Source organism: Lethenteron reissneri, chromosome 3, assembly GCF_015708825.2.
Source record: "Lethenteron reissneri isolate LAM-NWPU_2019-01 chromosome 3, ASM1570882v1, whole genome shotgun sequence".
In the NCBI taxonomy this organism is placed as follows: domain Eukaryota; kingdom Metazoa; phylum Chordata; class Hyperoartia; order Petromyzontiformes; family Petromyzontidae; genus Lethenteron; species Lethenteron reissneri.
Window position 1 is genome coordinate 1,167,160 of NC_083781.1, and position 20,807 is coordinate 1,187,966.

At 51.6% G+C, this 20,807-nt stretch overlaps 1 non-coding gene across 1 annotated transcript; it reads left to right on the forward strand.

Annotated features, from left to right (window-relative positions):
* Positions 1-1,826: 1,826 nt before the first annotated feature.
* TRNAT-CGU (transfer RNA threonine (anticodon CGU)) lies at positions 1,827-1,898 on the forward strand. The gene has a single exon. It is a non-coding gene; the product is annotated as a tRNA-Thr (tRNA).
* The last annotated feature ends 18,909 nt before the right edge of the window (positions 1,899-20,807 follow it).

Consider the following 20,807-nt stretch of genomic DNA (forward strand, 5'->3'; position numbering starts at 1 on the left):
CGTCACTGATCGTCACTACGTCACTGGTCGTCACTACGCCACCGATCGTCACTACGCCACCGGTCGTCACTACGCCACCGATCGTCACTACGCCATCGATCGTCACTACGCCACCGGTCGTCACTACCTCACTAATCGTCACTACGCCACTGGTCGTCACTACGTCACTATCGTCACTACGTCACGATGTCAACTAGACGGAGCATGGCGCAGTCGCGATGCTGCTGTCGTTCTCGACATTGCCCGGTACAGATTCGTTGGCACGTAACCGACACCGCCAGTTTGAGTGTTCGTCTCATTGAGAGATGGGCACCACCAGCCACTCGTACAGAGAATTGCAGGGAACTTGAAACTAAGCCATTGTTGTTGTTTTACCCGGTAAGGCCCGCCGAGCTATTCGCTTGTTTTTCAGAAGCGACTTGGCCACAGACGACAGCTCAACGAAGTGGCTGAGCATCATCACGCGGAATAGTCAAGCCGCCAAATGCTCGAAACGCGTGACGTTGATTCTAAATGTGGAGCTCAAAGGCGGAGGACTTGGAGAAAATCCACACCAGCACGGGGAGAGAGACACATATATACAGCAGCAGGCGTCAGGGTCGGGATCGAACCCACAGCATCCTGTAAACCAGGCGAGATAGTTAACATCTCCTAACCACTGTGATGATAATAGAGACACGCAAACTCCGGGGGTCATGGTCGGGATCGAACCCACGGCATCCTGTACACCAGGCGAGATACTTAGCATCTCCTAGCCACCGTGGCTTCAACAGAGACACAATGTTAGAACAGAGACCACGAGCCATGATCTATCCACCGCTAGAGTCACAACCACGATGCCAGTATCGCAGGTCGGTATCTCCCTCACCACACACGGGGGGTGGGGGCTGTGTCGGTGAACACAAACTATTCAAATGTTTAACGCGTAAGCCCTTAAACACCCCCCCCCCCCCATCTTTTGTCAACTCTGGGCGTTTGCGGTGATTTGGCCACATCCACGTTTGAGTTGAACAGGGCCCCGTATTTTAGACGATAGAGTGCTGTCTTGCCAATCACATCTTGGGGCCGTCCATAAATGACGTCACGCACCTAGGGGGAGGGGTCAGACATTTGTGACGAAGTGTGACGATTTTGGACGATTTTTTACCCCCTCAAATATGACGTCACAAAGCTCTGCCCCCCCCCCCAAAATATAAAACATGCTTAAAATCTCTTTAAACTATTGTCATTGTAGTGCGTATTTAATGTAGCGCTGCACTCTGATGTTGTAGGAGAAAACATTTATTAAAAAGTCTATTTAATTAAGTAGAACGTGTTGTCTATATTTATTTAAATTTGCGCATTTTGATGTGACGTCACATTTCTCAACCCCCCCCCCTCGTCACACATCGTCACAAATGTCTGACCATCCCCCCCCCAGGTGCGTGACGTCATTTATGGACGGCCCCAGTGACAACAAACTAAAGACAAAAATCAGTTCTAAAGAATTGAGCTTTCAAAAGTGTTCGTGGCGATACGCAACTCGTCACGAGCCAAGGTCAATCGACTGCTGGATGACGTCACGCGGCCGCTCTGCCTCGTCGCCTCCAACGTCGGGAGTTCGATTCCGGCTGTCGCGTAACAGACTAATTTTAATTTTTAAAAACATGTAATCTCCCAACATCAACACGTAGCACGTTCCCGTACATGACCCGCAGTCGAATCCCGTCAAATCGGCGCCGCGTGTGTGCCGTGCACACGAAATACGCTCACTTGTTTAACCGAGGACACTGGGGGAGGCTGTTGTACTTTTACATAGGGGCCGTGGAGGCGCCAGTGGACGTGGAGGCGCGGTGGCCAAGTGGTAAGGCGTCGGTCTCGTAAACCGAAGATCGCGGGTTCGAACCCCGTCCGTGCCTGTGATGCTGATTTTTTACTTCACAACAAATGGCGTCATCGTGCCGACAAGAGCGCCGCTAAGACGTGGGAATCATAAAAAAATCAGAGCCGTGAATTATTTGACTGCGCGGGACCCAAACGCCGCGGAAAATCTCCCGGCCGCGGTGCTCGGGGTGCTCGGGGTGCTCGGGGACCCCGCGGAGGCCTCTTGCCGACACTGCCCCGCTGCTGCCGCGGGGCGGCGTCCTTCGCACGGCCCCGACACGCGGATTGCGAGTTGCAATCTCAAGCACTTGGCTCAATCCACTGCTGGACGAAGGCCCCCCCCCCACACGCTCTGTCAATCGTGGGGGGCTACTTGGCCCCCCACCCCCCCCCCGTTCTTCACCGCATCGCGCGCTTTCTGATGCGGCCGTCTGGAACGCTCTGCCTCACGATATCAAGAAGCCACTGGGAGCTGTGAGCACGTTTAAATCATCTAGGGATTCTAGGCTTACAAATTCGATTCTTTAGAACTGCTTTTTGCGTTTAGTTTGTTGTCCCCCTCTCACCTCCGTACGGTGCGAAAGAAGTTCAACATAGTTGTCGGAGGACGTGGTTAGCTGACATCACCAGTTCGCGTTATGCTATCACTCGCGCACTGATTTTAGCCGTGGCAGGGAATCGAATTTACGCGTCAGGTGGAAACTAATACTGCAGAATGAGAGATGGAGGTTTGGGGTGATCGAGGTTGGCAGAAAAGGCGCTGCTGCTGGGCAAAGACGAGCTGGAGCTTTGTTGAGAGATACGAGAGTGCCGGATGCCAATTCAAGGACAATGGCACAGGGATATTTGTGCAAGGAGAAAGGCTAAATGACTTGAGATTCGAGGACGACGTAGATCTGATAGGATTAAAGCTGCGTTGTACTGCAGGAAAGTGTCCATCCGGTGAATAAGTCAGGAAAGGATGCAGGGCTGAGGATTAAAGTGGATAATACAAAGACGGCGGTGTTCGTACGGGATGGCATTGGGAATGAAGTAATAATTAAAGAAGCAGCAAGATAGTGAATGTAAAGGATTGTATTTTATACTTGGGAAGTCTCCTGACATGGAACAACGTCTCCATGGAAGACAGAAGCGTGATGATCGCAAATGCAAAGTGGTGATGTCAGGATTCAATAACATCTGGGAGGAGCAAGCAAATCAGCGACAAGACCAAACTGAACATCTTCAGAGCAATGCGTGTTCAGTGCAGCCTTGTGTGTCTGCGAGACTTGGACGTTGAAAAGGACTGACAGAGATACGATAGTGGCGCTCAAAATGTATTTCTACAGAAGGATACTGCATCCAGTGGCGGCTCCTGCAAAATCTCTCAGGGGGGGCAAATGTCTGGATGATTGATAAGGATAAGGTCCACCCATGCAATGGATAAATTAACAGCTTAAGCATGTAAAGGCAACTTCACTACTTTAATATTAATGAAAAATAAAGTGAGTCTTACAATACATCTCCTTGTTTGTTTCTATACTCACTATTATTACAATCCACTCAGTTTATTTTATTAAAGATTCCACTAGGTGGCGACAAATAATATTGTTGACTGAAACGTGCTTACGTATGATGACGTAAGCACGTTAGTGCGAGCCCTCCCGGAAGCCATAGAGAATGCATTGCAGCGCCCGCCGTTCGAAAAAAAACATCTTTGAATGTAAGTCTATGGGAACACTCTGGGCGATTCTCAGCCGGAGTGATATTGTCCAAAAAGAGGCGGTACTCCACAGAACGTGACATGATGCTGATTGGACTATATCCAGAGGCACAGTAACGGCTAGCGTAACTCTGGTTGAATGAGATTTTGAATGTGATTGAAAAAGTCCCTTTCACACTTTGGTGGTGCGTCGCCCAATCGCCCTAATGAAGAAACCGCCCCTGACTGCATCTAAACTGGGCCCAAAGAGTGACTAACGTAGAAGTGAGAAAATATGTTTACATCGAAGAAGGCGACCTGATGATGCAGGCACTGTTTTAACACACATGTAGGATGGACAACAACAGGACAATTAAAAGTGTTGTTTGGAATAATGGAAGTAATCGGAAAGAGAAGAAGACCTCACAGGGAACGTCTTAACGACGACGACGTAAGAGATTGGTGCAGAGGAAAGTGGATACAAATGGCGAAATGTGCAGTGGAAACCTACGGGATATCTGTCCATGGGCCGGGACGATGACTAAGAGTGAGTTGACAATTAATTAAAATGAAGAGTCTGCACTGTGTTTGCTGTTACACCGCAGCAGGAACATTGGTGCCAGCCCTGTCCAAGGTCTGTTTTACACACACACACGTATACAGCACTTACAGCTTATGTGAATTGCATTGTTAGTGTCACTGGATAGATGGTCAGTCGTTGTCAAGAGCAGTGGCTAAACATTCCTCGTTGCTGTGTTTTAGGGTCATGTGCTCAGTGGGTTCAGCCGTTTAAAGGTGTTGATGCTTGGATTACGTGCCATTATTAGTACAGTCAGATTCTTGTGTTTCGCGATACAAGACAGAGTTGCTATTATTGAAGGGCTCAAACAGTACTGTACTGTAAAAATCCAGGCATACAACAGGGTTCTTAGGTTTTGTCCATAGTAGTTCAGCAGCACAGGAAGAGACTCTCAGGGAACAGTTTTCCCCACCAGCAGTGTCTTTAGGGGACGGAATTAACGCGACAATTCGTGTCAGTCAGTCCCGGGCACCACCAATATTCAGAATCAGAATATGTTTTTATACTGCAAGAATCCGATGAGCTATGAAGCTCTTTTTTCACAGATGTCCAGTAGGGATGGGCAGACTGTTACAACAACAAACAATACAACAACACGATAGGAGTGCAAAGTAATGGAAAGATAAACAAATACCTAGATATATAGAAATACAACTAAGCTAGATTTGATCTTAGCAGAGTCCCAGCATCTAGACCCCACGCTTGGCAGGAGGCCCTGTACCCATTTGTCACCATTTACCCTCAGCCCCTCTCTCCTCAGTAAGCGTTCAACATTGGTACAAAAAATATCTGTAAGAATATTACAGCTATTTAAGATGTTAAAACACCAAAAGACACCTTTTTAATAGACATCGTCTGCATTAACCGCACATACCTGTGGTAAAACAGGCAAACACGCATCCTTTGATCATTTAATGTACGCCATTGTCCTTGAAAGTGATTTGTCTACACGAGAGACAGTTTCCTTTATGGCTATGTCTCACCGGTGCTAGCGAGCAAATAAACGCCAAAAGGCAAACAGCAAACGCCAAAGCATGTTGGGCCAACGTTGGTATGCGGTTGGTACCATTGGGCCAAGGTTGGGCCAATGTTGGTATGTGGTTGGTACCATCGACAAAAGCATAAGACGGCAAGTCTACAGAGAACTTTATTGCACACTAGATAACTGCCAAGAAACCTCTGAATTCTCCCGTCCATTCTCAGTGGAGGAAGTAGATGCCGGTATTGCCCAGTTGAAATGCGGGAAAGCCTCAGGTCTTGACGCTATTTATCCAGAATTCATCAAGAACTTGGGACCAAGAGCAAGAAAATGCCTAACTGCATTCTTCACTGACATCCATTCCACAAGCATCGTTCCCAAGGAGTGGAAAGAGGCAAGGATAATAGCCATTCTGAAACCAGGCAAGTACGCATCGGGCGCTCAAAACTACCGCCCTATCTCCCTACTCAACGTCTGCTACAAACTAATGGAGCGGCTTCTGCTCAAAAGGCTGATGATGCCCACGCTTGAGGAAATAGTTCCCGGGAACAAGCAGGATTTAAAACTGGTCAAAATTCTTGCGACCAGGTGCTTGCCTTAACAAGTCACATCGAAGCCGGTTTGAACACCAGCTCAAAACAGCAACAACTTTCATCTACCTCTCTTCAGCTTACGATACCGTATGATGGAAGGGACTCCTGCTGAAGCTTGCGAAAGCCGTGCCTTGCCGCCCGACAATTAGACTAGTCACGGAAATGCTGAGCAACCGATGGTTCACCGTCCACCTTGGTGAAGCTGCCAGCAGCCCAGGAAGATTGAACAATGGACTCCCACAGGGATCAGCTCTGGCACCAGCGCTGGTCAATCTCTATAATAGCGACATTCCAGCGACATCTTGCCATATGTTCACATATGCGGATGATATCGCGCTTGCAACCCAAGCACGGAATATGGAGGACACTGAGGCAGTCCTCGAAAAAGATCTGAAGACTCTGGAAGAATACTTCAAGAATTGGTGCCTTAAGCCAAACCCATCAAAGAGTGTCGTCTCCGCCGTACACCTGAACAACAGACAAGCTTCGAAAACATTGAACATTAACTTCTGCGGGGCGAAGCTAAGGCATGGTGAACACCCTCGGTATCTAGGTGTTAGCCTGGATCAGACACTTAACTACCATCACCACTTCAAGCAAGCTGAAGGTAAAACGAAAGCACGAGTGAATATTATTCAGAAACTTGCAGGAACAACCTGGGGAAGTGATGCCAGCACGTTGAAGATATCGACGTAGGCCCTTGTTCACTCCACTGCGGAGTACTGTGCCGCAGTGTGGGGTGCAAGCCCTCACACGAACCTTGTCGATGCCGAAATTAACAACGCGCTTCGTATCATCAGCGGTTCCCTAAAGCAGGGGTCCTCAAACTACGGCCCGCGGGCCACATGCGGCCCGCCGAGGACATTTATCCGGCCCGCCGGGTGTTTTTGCCGCCGCTGCCTGTCTGTTACTTTTTTTCTACATGAGAAGGACGGTCATTGGTGGAAGAGGGAGAGGGGGCGGAGTTTCCCCCAATCAGACTGCATTGATGGGCAGTGCAGTCTGTATGTCTCTGTGTGGGCAAAGTTATTGCTGGTATATTGTTTTTGTAGCGCTGTATATATTGGTATTTTACTAATAGCAATTTTGACTCCCTAGGAAACAATGATGTCAAGAAAGAGAAAAATTGACTCGGAGTGTAGGATATTCAAAGAACAGTGGACTTATGATTATTTTTTCATGCAGTACAAGGAAAGAGCTGTGTGTCTGATATGCCAGAATATAGTGTCTGTGTTCAAAGAATACAATTTACGTCAACACTATAAAACTCAACATAAAGATACATTTGCTTGTTTGGTCGGAGAAGTGAGAAAAGATAAAATATTAAAACTGAAAAATACATTAACAACTCAGCGAAATAGTTTTGTGAAGCAGAAGCAGCTAAATATTTCATCACTGCGAGCAAGGTTTCAAGTTGCCAAGCTAATAGCATGCACTGGCAGACCATTCGTGGAGGGAGAATTTGTTAAAGAATGCCTTCTTTCTGTTGCCAAAGAGATGTGTCCAGAGAAGGCCGATTTATTTAGTACAGTGAGTCTTTCAGGACCTACAATTACACGGAGGATTGAAGAAATGGGAGACAATTTGCATCAGCATTTGCAAAACTCCACAAAAAAACTTTCCTATTTTTCCTTGGCACTCGACGAAAGCAATGATGTTCGTGATTCTGCACAACTTCAAATTTTTATTCGTGCGACGAATGACTATTTCGAAGTCACAGAAGAGCTTGCTGCACTGCAAAGCATCAAAGGAACAACTACAGGAGAGGATATCTTTCGATTTAAAGCTTTCGTGACTGCAGGGATTCATCTTCTTGGTTCTTTCGGTAAAGTCACATAGAAGGGAAGTAATAAAATAATTCTCACGACGTTTCGGCCACAACGCAAGCAGCCGTCCTCAGGTGAAAACCAGGTCTGTTGGGGAGACAGCGTCTGAATGAAACAGCACACGAGCTTGGAGCATATATAAGCTGGGTTGGAAGCGGGGGAAAGAGCGCCTTGACAAAATAATTTCAATATCAAGAGGAATTTAGCATATTTATGGGAAATGCAGGAATGTGATTAGTACTACATATGCCCGTGCTGCATATGTAGTACTAATAACATTCCTGCATGTCCCATAAATATGCTAAATTCCTCTTGATATGCAAATTATTTGTCAAGGCGCTCTTTCCCCCGTTTCCAACCCAGCTTATACATGCTCCAAGCTCGTGTGCTGTTTCATTCAGACACTGTCTCCCTGACAGACCTGGTTTTCACCTGAGGACGGCTGCTTGCGTTGTGGCCGAAACGTCGTGAGAATTATTTTATTATGTTTTATTTTTATTATTTTATTACTTCCCTTCTACGTGACTTTACCGAAAGAACCAAGAAGAGAGGATATCTATGAAAAGGTTTGCCAAACTGTGAATGGTTTGGAGCTGAACTGGGCTAAACTAGCCAGTGTGACAACTGATGGTGCTCCTAGCATGGTGGGGTCTAAGAAATGAGTAATTGCTCGCATTAACCAAGAGATGGACAAACATAACCATTCTCATCCAATAGCCATACATTGCCTCATCCACCAACAAGCGCTGTGTAGTAAATCACTGAAGTGGGACTCGGTTATGAAATTTGTGGTATCTTGTGTTAACTTCATTAGAGCTCATGCACTAAACCAAAGACAATTTCAGGCATTTCTGTCTGAGCTAAATGTTGACTATGAAGATGTTCTGTATCACACAGAAGTCCGTTGGCTGAGTCGAGGGAGAGTTTTGAAACGTTTCTATGACTTACTTCCACAGATTACAGCTTTTCTGCTTTAAAAAAACAAAGAAGTACCAGAGCTCAATGATGCAGAATGGAAATGGCACCTTGCCTTTCTGACAGATGTAACAGAGCTACTCAACAGTTTCAATGTGCAACTTCAAGGAAAGGGGAAGCTCATCTGTGATATGCAATCACATGTCAAAGCATTTGAAGTAAAATTAGGCCTCCTCATCAAACAAGTGAAGGAGGAAAACTTCTGCCATCTCCCCACAAGTCAAAATCTGTTAGCGGAAAAACCATTGGTTGCATTCCCAAACAAAACGTGTGGATTCACTGGAAAAATTGCAAAAGGAGTTCCAATTTGGATTTAAAGAGCTTCATCTCCATGAACAGGACATACAGCTTTTCCGTAACCCATTTTCTATTGACATTGAAAATGTGGATACAATTTACCAAATGGAACTGGCTGAACTGCAGAATTGTGACTCTGAAAGACGCATTCAAGTCAAGCAGCCTTCATAATTTCTATGCATCTCTCCCCTCTGAGACATATCCTCATCTCAGGAACCATGCACTCAAAATGGCAACCATCTTTGGCAGCACTTATGTCTGTGAACAGAATTTTTCCAGAATGAAACATTTGAAAACTCCAACCAGATCTAAACGAATGGATGCACACTTGCATCACTTGTTACGACTAGCAGTGACAAATATGGAACCGGACATTGACCATCTCATTAGCCAAAAGCAGGCCCATAGTTCCCATTGAAATACTGGCAAGTTTGTTGATTTAACTTTACTTCTTCATTTTAAATATTGTATTTGTTCCCGTTTTGTTTCTTCACTTCAAAATAAGATATATGCAGTGTGCATAGGAATTTGTTCATAGTTTTTTTTAACTATAGTCCGGCCCTCCAACGGTCTGAGGGACAGTGAACTGGCCCCCTGTTTAAAAAGTTTGAGGACCCCTGCCCTAAAGTTTACTCCGCTCCCGTGGCTTCCAGTGCTGGCGAACATCGCTCCGGCCAACATGCGACGCGATGATGCGATGACACGGGAGTACAACAAGATAATGAAAAACTTCACTCTGCCGCTCCTCAAGATCTAAAGGAACCCCCACACTCCAGGCTAAAATCCAGGAAACCGTTCTGGATACGCGCCTCCGCTCTAACAGCCGAAAATAAAGACACCGCCACTCGGTGGTCTGTATCATGGGCAGCTATGGACGTGGCAAACAAAAACATAATTCACGATCCGACGGTGGAAGTACCGGGATTCTCTCTTCCACGACGACTATGGACCGCACTGAACCACGCTCGAACACAACACGGCAGATGCGCGTACATGTTCCATAAATGGAAGATCAAAGAATCGCCCAACTGCGACTGTGGAGAAGTCCAAACCATCAAGCACATCACCGATGAATGCTCCATCCATGCACATCCTGGCGGTATCGCTGAAATCCACACTGCGTCATCCACATCAGTGGACTGGATGAGGAACCTTTGCATTCATTTATGACAAGAATTAAGAAAAATAAAAACTGTTGCTTTTCACAATGCCATACGAAAGAAGAAGAAGACCATCAGGCCTATGTTGGGACAATGTTGGTATGTGATTTGAACCATTGGGCCAAGGTGGGGCAATGTTGGGCCAAAGTTGGTATGTGGTTGTTACTATCGGGCCAACCTTGATACAAAGTTGGTATGTGGTTGGAACCATTGGGCCAATGTTGGTCAAAGTTGACCCAACGATTCATCCCTCATCTCCTCCAGTAGTTCAGCTAACCTTACATTTGGGTATGGGGGAAATCTGCGAGTAGTTTGTATCTTGAAGCAATAATGGGGCTTTCGTGATGGTCTTTTAGAGGCAAAGATGGGGTACAATTTAGAGAAGACAATGGGTCTGAAGGGATATGGTGTGAGAGGAAAAAACTTGCTGAAACCTTGCTGGATGGCCACCGGGGCTTGCCATGTGTTGTAGGCATGGGGTCCGAGTTCACCAGGAGATGGTAATTACAAGTTCCATTGTGAGACACATTGGTTCCGTTCATCATTCCATTCTCATTGTCTCGTTGTGCCCTTTTATTTGTAATGTCTGGCCTCGTGTTCTGTCTTGTTCCATCTCACTTGCGGCGTTGCCCTTACACTATGATGAGGCCTGTGTATCTCGGAAGACAATTATTTTGCGCCTTACGAGGTCAGCTGTGGAGTTTGCAGTGCCTGGAATTACGTAGTAGGCCAATTCTTGAGTGGCAATCCTTGCCACATCCATTGCAAGCGAATGCGGTGACAGCTCCAGGGGTTCATCTTCATGGTTCTTTCGGTAAAGTCACGTAGAAGGGAAGTAATAAAATAATAAAAATAAAACATAATAAAACAATTCTCACGACGTTTCGGCCACAACGCAAGCAGCCGTCCTCAGGTGAAAACCAGGTCTGCGTCATTCAGACGCTGTCGCCTCGACAGACCTGGTTTGAAACGTCGTGAGAATTGTTTTATTATGTTTTATTTTTATTATTTTATTACTTCCCTTCTACGTGACTTTACCAAAAGAACCAAGAAGATGAATCCCTGCAGTCACGAAAGTTTTAAATCGAAAAGCTCCAGGGGTGTTTGTGTTTTTTTGTTTACGTAAATCCCTCTTGGTCTGCCACGCAGTGTCTTTAATCCTCGCCTCTCCTGAGGCCTGTTTGCACAGCCGGCTGCCAGCTGAGTCGGTCGCCGGCAGTTAGCTTCCAGTCCCATGGGTTGATGTCACAGCTCTTCGTGTCCCATTTGCAAACTGGGCGACCAGTGGCCCGTGTGCCTGATGCCAGCTTGCCGTACAAGACATCCTTGGGTGTTCTGCCATCCTGCATGCGGCGCATGTACCCAAGCCATCTCAGGCGCCTTTGACTGAGTACAGAGTACATGCTGAGAATGTTGGCCATGTTGAAGATTGATGTGTTGGAAATGCGATCTTGCCATCTGATACCGAGGAGGTGGAATGTGTTTCGTCGATGTTCTTGTCTGGCGTATGTTGTCCAGGACTCGGACCTATAGAGCAGGGTGCTAAGGACACAGGCCCGGTACACCTGCACTTTGGTGTTGAGCGTTAGGGATTTGTTCTCCCACACTCTTTTGCTCAACCTGAACATCGCTGTTGACGCCTTCCCAATGCGCTGTGACAAGGGATACGTTGCAGGTGATGGTGGAACCCAAGTAGGAGAGGTCCTGAACGGCTTCCAGGGTGTAGCTGCCAATGCTTCTGGAAGGGGTGTCTCTGACACCCTGACCCATGACATTGGTCCTTTTCAGGCTGATTGTCAGGCCAAAGTTGTTGCAGACATTGGCAAGGTGGTCGATGAGTGTCTGCAGACCTTGTTCTGTGTGAGCTGTCAGCGCGGCATCATCAGCGAAGAGGAGTTCTCTGATGAGGACTTTGCGGACTTTGGTTTTGGATCTAAGGCAGCCAAGGTTGAAGAGTTTGCCCTCAGATCTTGTTTGGAGAAAGACTCCCCTCTTTTTCTGTAATTTGCATATGACGTTCATAAATGACTATATAATAGTTTTTAATACGCTATTAAATGCATCGACTATACTGTATTTTGAGAACTTTATGGGCAGCGGTAGTGAAGCAGTTAGCGCTACGCTGCGCTACGAACCCAGCGACCCGAGTTCTATTCCCGCTCACGGCCAACTCACGGCCAACACCAGTGACGATTATCTGAATCGGTCCTGGGCCTCCCCCTAGGTATGCTCAGCCTCGAATGAGAACATGGTGTGTAATCATCACCACTGGGGAGGCAGAGGCTGCTGGGCGGAGTGATGGCTATCCAACCATTCGTGTGCCGTGCCGGCCTTCATAGGTGCTCGCTAACAGCACCTGCCCCAACAGTCTGTTCAGGCTATACGGGGGAAATCTGTCTTTGTTGTCTGAACATAAGAGTCGATTATAATTTATCAATGACTGCAGCCTTTTGTCAATCCACTGCTGAATGAAGATCTCCCCGTGTTGTGCGGGTCGTGGGGGTCCATATGACCATACTTCAACACGCTCGTCAGTTCCAGTTTTCGAAGGCAAGTAGCGCAGAAATACAGTCCAACAATTGATTTTTCTGTACTGTTGCAATGCTCGTATAGCTCCCCTTTGTGTGCTGACAAAGGCTGAACACGGCACAGCGAGAGCCAGAGGTCAGGATGCCAACTGTGCAGAAAACAGCCCGTGATGGCGAGGTGCGGTGGCCTATTGACCTTGACAATAAGCAACGGTCACTATCGACATGGGGGTGGGGGGGGGGGGGGTTCGTTACGGCCAGACTGTGCTCCGCCATGGGAACGTGGAATTGATTCTACAGCACTGGTCCGGAACGGCGGTTGTTTGAGAGCAGGCGCTAATTGGTGGATTGACTTTGACAGGTCCGTGCGACGGACACGTGCATTTTAAATCAACGTTGATGTGATGCTAACGACGACGACGACGCTGATGATGCTGGGGGTGATGACCGTGACGACGTGGCCGTGCAACGAGGTGGCGGCGAGCGGGCTCGAGTGGTGGGGATCGTGAGCGGTGGGAAGCCGCTGCACGTGGTGACGTAATGGCTGCTGCTGCTGCGGCTGCTGCGTATTTCCCGCGAAAAAAAAAGAAGTTTGCACGCGCCGGTGGGCGGGGCCAGACGGCGGCGCCGACCACTGAGACGACGCCGCGGGCTGTGACGTCACAGAGATTCTTGGAATCCCGCGCTGTGGCTCCGCCCCCACCCCAGTGCCGGCGGTGGGGGCGTGGGGGATGGGGGGGGCACGAGACGCGGCCGCATGTCCACAGTTCCTCAATTCGCGAGGTTCACTTTTCTTTGTTTGGCTGCTGCGGTGGTGGCGTTGCCCGCATCCCTCCCCCGCTTGTTGGATGACTCCCCCCTCCCCGCCCCCCCGTGCTTGTGTTGTGAACGAGGAGAGAGGAGGGGGCGGTGTGTGACGCGGCCTCCCCGGGGTTAATGAGGACGACGGGCGGGCGGGCGGGTGGATGGGTGGTGGGGGAGCTGCGAGCAAATTTAAATGTGCGGGGGATCGCGTTGGCAGCCGCGTTCCAAGTGCAGGCAGAACCCGTGCCTCCCCTCCGCCGTCTCGATCCACCACCCCCACCCCCACGCCTCTAAAACTCGAGGACAGACAGCACCCGTGCGCTGCACGCTCCATCCGAAGGCTCACCGCCGCTGTCGAGGGAAGGGCGGTGCTTTGCCTCTTCACGAAGCGCGTGAAGTCAGTGCCCAGGGCGGCATGGCGCATGTGCGGTGCGTGCACCTGGACAGGTCGACAGGTTGCGTGGCTCTGCCACTGCCGCCGCCGCCGCTGCTGCTGCTTCTGTGTCTGGACGTGCCCCGCTTCTTGAAGCCTCTGCCGGCGAGGTGAGTGTGAGCACAATGCCCCACGCGTGCCCTCGTGTATGCGAAGGCATCTGGGATGCAGGCTAGGCAAGTGTGCTCAGCTGGGTGAGTGGGTGGGTGAATGATCAGCTGGGTGAGTGGGTGGGTGAGGGGGTGGATGGGTGAGTGAGTGGCTGAGTGAGTGGGTGAGTGCTCAGCTGGGTGAGTGGGCGGGTGAATGATCAACTGGGTGAGTGGGTGAGTGATCAACTGGGTGAGTGGGTGGGTGAGTGTGTGGGTGAGTGAGTGGGTGGGTGAGTGAGTGCTCAGCTGGGTGAGTGGGTGGGTGAGTGATGTTGGCAGGTAGTGGGGAATCTCTTGCATCCGTTGCGTTCTGTGCAAGTCGCGTGAAGCGCCGAGTGCCATATCAAGGTTGCTCTAAATTCCACAATATTAGCTCCGAGGGTGAGTGGCCGTTGATCCACCCGCATACGGCACGCGGCGTCGCGTCACCGCTCACATGGCGTGCGCGTGCGTGGCTAACCCTTTGTTGCGCCAACGCATCACACACGCGGGCGCTAGAACGGTTTCCCGTCCAGCGGTGGATAAGACAAAAAGGGCCGTGCGTTAAACGAGGCCACGAAGCGCGCACGAAACAACGAAGCGAACAACAAAGAACAGGAGCGTTGCCGTCTCTGGGCGGCGTGACACGCGCACACGCACGCGCGTGGTGGTGGTGAGCGCGCCCACCACCCTCGGAGCCCCACCACTTTTCCGAGCCGCGGGTTCACGGGCGGCGCGGAATTCCTAGAAAGAGCTCGGGTCACGCGCTCGATGCGCACAGCGGCGCGGGCAGTGCCACGGCGCTGGCGGCACGCATTCCTATAGGGCAGCAGCGGCAGCGGCAGCAGCAGCAGCAGACGGCAGCAGCAGCATCACCAGCAGTAGCAACATCATAACCAGCAGTAGCAGCGGCAGTATCGGCAGCAGTAGCAGCGGCAGTACCAGCAGCAGTCCCAGCAGCAGCAGCAGTACCGACAGCAATAGCTGCAGTAGCAGCAGTACCAGCAGCAGTAGCTGCAATAGCAGCAGTCCCAGCAGCAGTAGCTGCAGCAGCGGCATTACCAGCAGCAGTCCCAGCAGCAGCGGCATTACCAGCAGCAGTAGCTGCAGTAGCAGCAGTACCAACAGCAGTAGCTGCAGTAGCAGCAGTACCAGCAGCAGTAGTAACGACAGCGGCATTACCAGCAGCAGTAGCAACGTTATCAGCAGAAGCAGTAGCGGCAGCAGCAGCAGCAGCGGCAGCAGAGGGGGCTTGCAGCCCACGACACACTCCAGCAAGTAAGCCTCATTCATTACAGCCGCTATTGTATCGGCGCTGCGTCTACAATGCTGTTTGTGCTGAAGCGTGCTCAAGTTAATTCAATGTCATTCGCTCCGTTTCTAGAAAGCGCTCATACAGGACTGTAACGTGTGGCCGTGTAGATCGCCAGACGTGTCGGTGGGGGGGGGGTCTTGCTGATATGTGATTTCACAGGCTTTGTGTGTTTTATCCGAATGTGCTTTCGACATTTGAGGATTTTTTTTTCGCTACATTCATCATTGCGTTGAGTTGATCACCACTCAGCACGCTTGCACCACCACCAGCACCACCACCAGCACCACCAACAGCACCACCAGCAGCACCACCACCAGCACCACCAGCAGCACTACGGTGAGCACCGCTATTGTGACATCACCAGCATTGTCTTCACCGGTTCACGCCGTCATCACCTGCAAGCAGCGATGCTGTAGCCATTGTCATCTCCACCACCACCACCACCACCTTGGGAGCTTCCCCCACTGACCTTGCAGTCGCGCCACTCACCACTTGCGACCACCTTGGTCACCCGTAATTAACGCGACCGCCACCAATCCCCGTCTTCGTCAACGAGATTGCTCATTACTGGCACCACCATCGACAGCGACCAATACAATCCTCATCATCGTCAGCATAGGCGGTGGTGGCGGGGTTGGCGGGTCGCGTGCGCGAGACAGACAGCCACCTTCACCGGGAGGCAGTGGAGTAAGTAGGTTTCCCACCTATCCGTGCGCAGTGTTATCCGCCCCATACCGTGTGAGGTTTCCTCCAGGGACTTGGCTCACCTCCCACCCACACAATAAAGCGACTTGCCAAACGCCTGAACTCGTGAGTGAATAAAGAATTTGTCACAGTCGTCATCATCATATTGTCATCATCGTCGTCATCATCATTGCCATTATCATTGCCATCACAACCATTGCGATCACGATGAGTCGTCACGACCGTCGTAGTGGTCGCTGTCACGCAATCTGGCGGATGTCCACCACGAGTCGACGTGGCGAGGAGGAGCCTTGGCGGCCACGATGCGCGCGTCTGGTGCCGGGGTTTCACGGTGCCAGCCGAGCCCCACAGCGGATCCACTGGCCCGTAAAGTCCCGACGCCCGGCGCCGCTCACGCAGGCGCAGGCGCCGGGGCTCTCAGCTGCTGCTGCTGCTGCTGCCCGCATTCCACGGCGGCGACGTCACTCGGACGAGCTTCACAGGCGACCGCGCGAACACACGAGGAGGAGGAGGCACATATCGAACGGGAGTTGAAGCGGGTTCGTTTTCACTTCGTATGCTCCACCGCTCGCAGCCTCACTGGGACCCCCGGCGGTCCGACGTGGCGAGATGTTAACTACCTCGCCAGGTTTACAGGGGGTCGGGGGTTCGATCCCGTGGTCGCGTGGGTTTTTCTCTGGATCCCTCGGGTTTCCCCCTCCACATTTAGGATCGACATGCGTGTTCACGTGACGAGCCACTTTGCTGAGCTTATCATTTGTGGCCAGGTCGCTTCTGAAAAAGAGGCGTATAGTTCAGTGGGCCTTGCCTGGTGAAATTAAAATAGCACAGTAACAGTGTGAGGACCGCCACACATTGCAAACCATTGGGGTTGGCAGCACGATTGGGTGTTGTCATATACTGTTGTGTCGTGTCGGAGGTCCCACTAAAGGCCACGAGGGGCCGCCAGTGGCTCGCGGGCCTTGTAGCAGCGAAGATCGCGGTGACTAAGAAGTTCGTGCCATTGACGGAGTCGGTGGTTTCCATCGCGAGTCTCGCGGTCACAGGGAACGCCTCTGAATGGACTTGCTCCTCCCGACATCGATGACCTCCTTCAGCCATCAAGATCATTGAGATCAAGATCAGTAAGATCCTCACATTGGGCATTGACCGCTGTTCCACGGTCCAGGCTTCACACGGTGGGGGGGGGGGGGTGACGGCGCCTTTGCAATTGCGGCACCTAAACTCTGGAGGTCAGGGGGACTCCCAAGACACTGCACATCTTCAGATCTCGACGAAAAACGTGTCCGATTAAAATGGCTTTCTCTCTCTTTCGTTATTTTCCAACGTCTTTCTCACTTGTTCTTTTCTCGGTTGATGTTAAACTATTTCCGCCTTTCCATGCAAAGCGCTACGAGAACGATTGTTTAAGGGCGCTTCGTGAATTTAATGACTATTACTCAGTAGTCGGGAGACAGACACCTTGGGATTTGCTGGGATGTGCGCGTGATGCGCGCTCTAAATGTATCCACGCGAGTGTCGTCGAACAGAGATCCACCGTCCTCCAGCTGACCAATGGTGGGCCATTCCACGTTCCGATGGCGGGAGCCATTCTGTAACCATGGGTGGACTTTATAGTGTTGAGTCCAAAAGAGATGACATGGCCGAGTGGAACCCCCCCAGTAAAGATTAGAACTCGCAAACTTCCGATTGTGAGTCGAGTGATATACATAGCAAGGCAGTATATATGCTGTACTGTACATGATAAGTGAGGCAGAGTGGAAGGCACGGAAAGATGAATGGATCGCGTGTGTGTGGTCCTTCAGACTTCACTGGCAGAAATCTGAGATGCTTGGTGGATTGGAATGTGATTTTTTCTTCCTTCTACGAAATGATTCTGCAAAGCGGCTGTCAGAATCATAATAATCATAGAGTAGAGGTCGGAGCGGCCGGGCGAGGAGACTCCGGGGCAATAACGAGCGGAGCCAGAGACGCATCAGTGCGTGCCACACTCACGTGAGGCTCAGTCACGTGGGAGTCACGAGCTCACACAGACAAAGAAACCCCGTGTGGGCTAAAGAGACTGTTGGGGCAAGTGCTGTTAGTCTTTGAAGACAGGCACACGAGAGGGTGGGTGGCCAGCACCACGCCCGGCCGCCTTTGTCTCCCTAGTGGCGATGTTTTACACATCGCACCAGGTACTCATTTGAGGCTGGGTCGGCCTAGGGGAGGACCAGGACCGGTTCACACTTTCTCCACTTGTTATTTGGTCGTGAGCGTGAATCGAACTCGGGTCGCCGAGTCCGTATGGCGCTGACCACCACTGACACTTCCGCTCCCCCACGCACACACCCCAGACACCCACCCCACCCACACACGCACCCACCCCACCCACGCACGCACCCCAGACACCCACCCCACCCACACCCACCCCACCCACGCACGCACCCCAGACACCCACCCCACCCACCCACGCACCCACCCCACCCACCCACCCACGCACCCACCCCACCCACTCCACGCACGCGCCCACGCTCCCTCGCGCCCAGAGACACGGGGACTCCTCTTCGCCTGTGAGCGAAGCACGCGCTGAGGCCGACGCGGTCACACAAAGGAGCCGATGGGGTCCGGCACCAGGCCCCGCAGCCTTTGTCTTCCCAGCGCGTGTCTCGATCCAGGACACTGCACCAGATTCGATCCTGGGTTTTAGGCTTAGTCGACCTCGGAGCAGCGACCACGCCAGATTGAGCTTACAGTAACCACGATCGGCTGGAATCGATGCGTTTAAAAAGGGGGTATCGGACGTGAGTTCGAACCCCAGTCGCCGCAGGCTCGCACATGGCCATGGGTGCTCGAGACCCCGGTTCGTCCTGGGGTTGAGTCTCAGGGCTTGCGCAGGGCAACGTCGCTCTGACGTCGCCCTGCGATGGGCCGGTGGGGGGCGACACTCGCAACGGAGTGGGCAGCCAAAGCGGGCGGAGAAGAAGAAACACTCTCTAGAGAGCTCGGCCACTGCGGAGATGGAGCGACGGGTTCATGCCACGCGCAGGAGGAGCTCGAGCGAGAGAGATTGCAGCATCACGAGACCGTGAGGGATCAGCGACGGTTTGGGGCGGGGGCTTATCGCCCAGCAGTGGATAGAGCTTCGCCGACGCTCGCGATGACCGCCGGAGGTTGAACCGCAGAGCGCGGCGCGCGTAGGGCGGTGTCGGGGTGCCTCTGCGCTGAGTCACCCGCCCGGTGCGGGGTGGAGGGGGGATGGGGGGGGGGTCTGGGGGTGGATGGGAGGGGGGACGCATTCCCACCGCAAGCATCACTCCACCACCACCACGAGCAAAAATCAACCAGCGCTACCAACCACCACCAACCTATACACCACCACCATCATCATCGGCACCACCCAATCGACCACCACCACCACTTCCATCACTACCCATACCAATCGCCACCACGAATGCACCGCCACCAAATCATCATCGCCACTCCCGTCCATGCAACCACCACCACCAGCGGCGCCACGGGGTGGGCTGCGAGAGGGATTCTGAGTCTAAAATAAATGCGCGTCGCTGGGGAGCGCGCGGGGCGGGAGGGGCGCAGGGCGGGGGAGGGCGCGGGGGGCGGGGGGACGTGGGGCGGGGGGGGGCGCGGGGCGGGGGCGCTATTCCCGGGAGCAGCGCCGCGCCGGAATGCGCCACTCGCTGTAAGGGGACCCTCACTGCGGGACCGGGGGGGGGGGGGGGGTGTGATGGGGGGGGGGGTGATGGGGTTCGTGATGGGGGGGCGGTGATGGGGGTCGTGATGGGGGGGGGGGGTGATGGGGTTCGTGATGGGGGGGGGGGTGATGGGGGGGGCGGTGATGGGGGGGGGGGTGATGGGGGTCGTGATGGGGGTTCCACCAGGCTCCATGTACAGTGTCTCTCCTGGTGAGATGGAGGTTAGGGAGGGTTGGTGGACTATGTAGAAGGTATGGGAGCATGCAGGAGAGTGGGGGCAGTGCTGGGGGAGGGAAGGGGGTTTGGGAGGAGGGGGGCTCTGGTGGTGCAGTGGGAATGCGCGTCGCTTGGCTCTCTGCCCAGACGCTGCACAGCCCCCGGTCCGCGCCGTGGCGCACACGGGGTTTCAATTAGAGCCACGGCGGTTTAATATTTAATGTTACGTCTCTTTCTCTCTTGAGCTGACACCGCTGCAGTGCGAATACCAGAGCGAGGCATTGTAACCTATTACAGTAATTCATACATTGACACACAAAGACAAAGATCCTTCGTTTTAGCCTCGACATACTGTAGGGACAAGTGCTGTTAGCGAGTGGCAGCACCTATGAGGGGGTGGGTGACCAACACCACACGCCCGGCCGCCTTTGTCTCCAGAGTGGCTATGATTTCAACCACCGCACCAGGTACTAATTTTAGGCTGAGTCAACCCAGGGGACAATCGTCACTGGTATTGGCCGTGAGCAGGAATCGAACTCAGGGCGTCAGAATCGTAGCGCAGCGCACTAACCGCTACACTACCACTCCCCACAACGCCGACACACACATGGACATACATACACATTGACATACATACAGACACACACATTGACATACAGGCATACACATTGACATACATACAGACACACACATTGACATACATACAGACAGACACATTGACATACATACAGACACACACATTGACATACATACAGACACACACATTGACATACATACAGACACACACATTGACATACATACAGACACACACATTGACATACATACAGACACACACATTGACATACATACAGACACACACATTGACATACATACAGACACACACATTGACATACATACAGACACACACATTGACATACATACAGACACACACATTGACATACATACAGACACACACATTGACATACATACAGACACACACATTGACATACATACAGACACACACATTGACATACATACAGACACACACAT